Below are 6,000 nucleotides of genomic sequence, written 5' to 3'. Positions count from 1 at the left end.
AAAGGGGGCCGCTCCAGTCCTGCTTCAGTGATTCCCTATATATAATCAACCAATTTTTCCCCACGAAAAGGGGGCGTCCCCCCCTTTGGATCCGCCTATGTACACGTCAATGACACAGCCAGCTAGTGACAGAAACAACAAAAAGACATGTTGACGGTAAACCAGATATCGTTTCATATGACTTTAATATTATTAGTCTATTATTATTTTAATAAAACCACTTCACTACAAACCTACACAAGTTGGTTTATCGAACGTCACGTTCTAGGTTTGGGTCGTCGGGACGTTTGAAAGAGAATGATCTTTCCCTTATATTTAAAACGCATCTGATCACTGAGTCACGTGATGTTAGACCAGACGACAATTCCCCAGAACTTTGTTGAGCTTTGGTATGATCATGATGATTTCCCTTTATAACATAATAACAAATCATATTTAACCATATGTCTTAGGTACAGAGATACAGCAAAATTGCCTACTAGTTTGAAGTTCATACACTTTCGTCCATTTACAGCTGTAAGCAAAGGCATTAATGAATAATGTCGGAGGGAACTCAGTAACTGAAATTATTTTCCGGGTCAGTTTAGGTGTTAGACCACCAGTTGCTCCCTCCAATTTAGAACGTAGCCCTACTCTGACACAAAATAGTGCTTTTGATGTCCTTGTTTACTTAAACTAACCAACAAATTTGCAGAAATGAAACTTTTGGTGAAAGAGAAATATATCTATAGTCGCCGTCAGCTGAAATTCGTAGCGGTTATCGGTAAAAATAATCTAAACTATCAATTGCGTTCACTCAAGATATAGTTTTTCATATTCCATTCATAAATCGCATAAAGAAAAACCACTACTGACCTACCTTTTAAGTGATCACACTGTAATAATCCTGACCTTCACATTTTCCAGAATATTTTCCATTGTAATTCCGCCATCTTCGTTTCTATGAGGATCATTTGTTTACATATGACATTCGTCACTGTACGCAGATTCCTGAAATGTTCCTTTCATTGATGTGATAAGGTTTCCCGCGCTTTATGCAAATTTTATGAAATTGAACTCCACGGAAACACTTCCGGTAAAAACAATGGCTGATTCCACCATTCAAAATCGTCTATGAAAAAGTGAAGGTCAGGATTATTACAGTGTGATCACTTAAAAGGTAGGTCAGTAGTGGTTTTTCTTTATGCGATTTATGAATGGAATGTGAAAAACTATATCTCGAGTGAACGCGATTGATAGTTTAGATTATTTTTACCGATAACCGCTACGAATTTCAGCTGACGGCGACTATAGACCATTTTGGAATCCGGGTCCGTTCGCGCCCATTCACGTTCGCACCCACTCATGTTCGCCCCCTTTCACTTTCGCACCCTCCATGTTCGCACCCAAAGTCCGTTCGCACCCTACATGTTCGCGCCCAATTTTAATTCTTTTTTTTGTAATCATGCAAGAGTATTCTTGTTGTCAATGTATTAAAATAAAGTGAGACAGCATTTTTTTTGTGTTGAATAAATCTTAATCATGTTTTGGATAGTATATTGTTAAAAAAAATTATGATCCTTTCTATAAATAAATTGGGATTCTGTCAACGTTTTATTTTTTGTTGAATAACTCTTAATCATGTTTTGGTTAGTGTATTGCTGTAACTTTGTTTCATTGACTTGTTTCAAAACAACTATAGTCGCCGTCAGCTGAAATTCGTAGCGGTTATCGGTAAAAAAAATCTAAACTATTAATCGCGTTCACTCGAGATATAGTTTTTCACATTCCATTCATAAATCGCAAAAAGAAAAACCACTACTGACCTACCTTTTAAGTGATCGCACTGTAATAATCCTGACCTTCACATTTTCCAAGATGATTTTGAATGGTGGAATCCGGCATTGTTTTTACCAGAAGTGTTTCCGTGGAGTTCAATTTCATAAAATTTACATAAAGCGCGGGAAACCTTATCACATCAATGAAAAGAACATTTCAGGAAACTGTGTAAGTGACGAATGTCATATGTAAACAAATGATCCTCATAGAAACGAAGATGGCGGAATTACAATGGAAAACATTCTGGAAAATATGAAGGTCAGGATTATTACAGTGCGATCACTTAAAAGGTAGGTCAGTAGTGGTTTTTCTTTTTGCGATTTATGAATGGAATGTGAAAAACTATATCTCGAGTGAACGCGATTGATAGTTTAGATTATTTTTACAGATAACCGCTACGAATTTCAGCTGACGGCGACTATAAGTGAGATTCTGACTACGTTTTTTTTTGTGTGTGTTGAATATATTTTATCATGTTTTGGTTATAATAGTGCACAGTCACTGTGAATAGTGTATTGCTATATTTTATTGTTTAATTGTTTCAGATCAAAGTGACCAAGCTGTCAAAAACAATTATCTTTTGTGTTTTTCATTTAAAATCTTCAATGTTTTACTCATACCAAGCTATAAATACATTCAATATTTACACCAAAGCAATTTAAAACAACACTATCATGATTTCCAATTATTCAACTGGAATTTGAATTAAAATTGGGCGCGAACGTGTAGAGTGCGAACGGACCTTGGGTGCGAACGTGCGAGGTGCGAACGTGTAGGGTGCGAAAGTGTATTGGGCGCGAACGGACCTGATACCACCATTTTGAGCCAAAATTTACTTGTGTATGAGTTTGCATTAAAAGTTGAGGGAATCCGGGTCCGTTCGCGCCCATTCACGTTCGCGCCCTTTCACGTTCGCACCCTACACGTTCGCGCCCAATTTTTATTGGTTTTGTGTTTGATAACTTTATAACCAAGTTTTGGCAAGTGTATTCCTATTTGTATATTTGTTGTCATTGTCTCAAAATAAAGTGAGACAACATGTTTTTTGTGTTGAATAAATCTTAATCATGTTTTGGATAGTGTATTGAAAATTAATTTTTAATCATTGTTTCTAAATAAAGTGAGATTCTGACGACCGGGATTTTTGGGTGGAATAATCAATTTTGGTCAGTGTATTGCTATAATTTTTTATTTAATTGTTTCAAATCAAAGGGGCCAATCTGTTAAAAAACAATTATCTTTTATGTTTTTCATTTAAAATTTTCAATGTTTTACTCATACGAAGCTAAATACATGCAGTATTTACATCAAGGCAATTTAAAACAACAATCATGATTTTCTAATTATTCAACTGGAACTTGTGATTTTAAATTGGGTGTGAACGGACATTGGGTGCGAACGTGCGAGGTGCGAACAGGGCTCACACTACTTCAGAATTATAGGGAGAAGTGACTTCTCTTTTTGAAACTGATAGGGAGAAGTGGTGAGATTTGAAAGAGAAGTGCTTATTCGCGCAGTGCGCTACAATGTTTGGATTTTACAATAGTATAAAGGGCCATATGTAAATATTGTTCTTATTATATTGTTCAATTCATATCTGGTTAAAAAAATTACAATTAAAGTAACAAAGTGAAATTAAAAGTTGTTTAAGTTTTACTAAGGTTCTTGTGAGAAACTACCAACTAAATATCTAGCACTTAAAAAAAAAAAATTATTTTAAAAAATGTAAAGAAATTATAATATATCAATTACAATTTAATTAAAAATTATCTTGTGTATGAAATTCAGTGTTTCTCATAAAAAAATATAAAAGTTATTAAGCTGGGCCATAATATATTGATATTAGTGTAATAGTCTCAGAGTTAAGCAACTTTAATCAGTAGTTTGAAACAATCCTTAAAAAATATAGGGAATTATATACACCAATCAATTAGATGTAACCAAAAGTCTCTTAATGCGTGTGGAATGTGTAATTTTTCCCTTTGGGATCAATATTCTTCTGTCAGCTGTTCCATCCGTGCGTCCGTATTAATTATTGTAAAAGTACGGATTTCGGTCATAACTGGTCCGGTTCAGATCCGTAGTTTAGAAATCGGTCAATGGCGGACGAATGCAAGAAAATTTACAAAAATAAACGATGTTTGACAAGTTATTTGGAAAGGAACATGACGTTTTAAATGCAATAAATGGATTAAACGTTTACTGGAGGCAACTTTTATCACGTTTAAATGAAGTAACAAACTTATTTTGCCGCCGAAATTTAGGTTGATGTACGTTTTCGAGTAACAAGCACCGGAACTTGCGGAAATGCACGAAGTGATAAAACGTTGAATTTTTATCAAATAACCTGCTACACACTGCGAAGACAATGCTTCAACCTCTTTTCTAAAGATAATGAATCGTTTATGTCTGAATTTCTTTAATTATCAATAAAAAATTGATGTTTCATCAACTTGGTAAAAATTTAAATGTCCTATGACGGAAGCGACTGAAAGCGAGTATCATCAAGTACAGGGCGACTTGTTTTCGCTTTTGGGGGTCGGGGAAAGCGAAGTGACGGTCGGGAAGGCGACTTCTTCGCCTAAGTCGCCTGGTAGCGTGAGCCCTGGCGAACATGAAGGGTGCGAAAGTGTATTTAGCGCGAACAGACCTGATACCAAGTTGAGGATTAATGCGCTCCATAGTATACTAATTTAAGATTTCGAGAAAACCAGGGGTTATTTTTGGAGTACCTCTGTTCAAAGGTCAGTCATTTTGTTAGTCCAAATAATTATGACGTCTTAAAAGGCTATTATAATTTTTTTCTTTAACGCCTTACTTCGACGTAATTATGACGTCTTAAAAGGCTATTATAATTATTTTCTTTAACGCCTTACTTCGACGTAAGGCGTCAAAGAAAAGAATTATAATAGCCTTTCAAGACGTCATAATTATTTGGACTATCATTTTGTTAGAAGGCTTTAAAGGAAAAATGATAGGTATGGTGAAAATTGGCATGTAGAAAGCTCAGATACATGTACAATTCAGGATATACCTGGTTTCTATAAGTTAAACTTAAGGTAAAATATTTAGAAAGCTGTGAAAATTGCAAAATTTGGTTGAACAGATAGGGATTTTTAATTGGATGTCTGACACCTTTACAGTCCGTCATTATTCTTTTGCACGGTATTATATACTCTTTATTTAAAAATTAACCATTTGCTTCCTATGTCCACACCAACTACGCTAATGGATACATGTCCATAATTTTTGGGATACGATTGCTTTCAAGCAATCTGTAGACTTATACCAGTGGCTCAGGACAATGCCCTCACGTCAACCGTTTTATTCTAAACATTAAGGACCGTCTCAGATTCTTATGATTGCTTGGTTTAAAAGGTAAAAACAAACAAAGGGATTGAACTTAAACAACTTTCCTACAATGTTTTTTTCATAATCTTCATGTTTGATATTTCCCTTGACTTATATGCATGTTTTAAACAACATGGAAAATCAGAATCAAGCAGTATTTATATTTAGTGTTTTTATAAATTTAGAAACACGTCGGAGGGAATTCCCCAGTTGTGATAAAAATGCGAGAGTTCTCTGTATTCCGATAAATCTATTTCTGTCATATAAGAACTGAAGTGGAGTTTTACTTATATGTCACCGTTATTAAACTGATATTTGTACTTCCATAAAAAATAGAGAACCATTTAGGTTTAATATACGTTCTTACTACAGGATTTGTTAAGGTAATTATGCGCATGCGTACAGTTTTGTTGACTTCAAGGGGTACTAGGTTAAACGGTTGCTCTGGATTCCCCATTGATTGATTAATTTATAACTCATGGGATCCTTTCTATGTAGGTCTGCCATTGAGGTTATTGTTGTTGCATAATTTTAAATCATATGCATCATTTAAATTAAAATAAATTAGTCCACATCGTTAAGATTTATTTTCAACACCCCTTCAGGCGAAATAGAGTCTTCCATATTATCGTTTCGAGTTGTCTCCCTTCCTGAAGTCACTTCCGTGAATTCTCAACCAAAACATTACGTTGAGAAAAATTAACTCGTTCTGTCGATAAACGTCGTATTGTATTATAAACGATTGCAATTTAAACCGAGGAATGTGTGCGGGGAGGAGTCATGATCACTGACCCAAAGGAAATTAAATATTTAAAGAGTTAGGAATGGGGT

General features: G+C 34.9%; 1 protein-coding gene across 5 annotated transcripts in view; it reads left to right on the top strand.

Annotated features, from left to right (window-relative positions):
* The first annotated feature begins 300 nt into the window (after positions 1 to 300).
* LOC143047186 (carnitine O-palmitoyltransferase 1, liver isoform-like) overlaps positions 301 to 6,000 on the top strand; it is a 51,000-nt gene continuing 45,300 nt past the window's right edge. For 3 of the 5 annotated variants that reach the window (XM_076220179.1, XM_076220178.1, XM_076220173.1), the window contains exon 1: positions 301 to 389. The gene's annotated coding sequence lies outside the window, so the exon portion shown is untranslated. Of the gene's footprint in view, positions 390 to 497; positions 517 to 558; positions 578 to 6,000 lie in introns of those variants that run through there. The other 2 variants (XM_076220177.1, XM_076220175.1) reach the window with 2 other exon arrangements.

Source organism: Mytilus galloprovincialis, chromosome 10 (genome assembly GCF_965363235.1).
Source record: "Mytilus galloprovincialis chromosome 10, xbMytGall1.hap1.1, whole genome shotgun sequence".
NCBI classification, from domain to species: domain Eukaryota; kingdom Metazoa; phylum Mollusca; class Bivalvia; order Mytilida; family Mytilidae; genus Mytilus; species Mytilus galloprovincialis.
The sequence above is the reverse complement of the archived record's forward strand: the minus strand, read 5'-3'. Positions and strand labels throughout refer to the sequence as shown.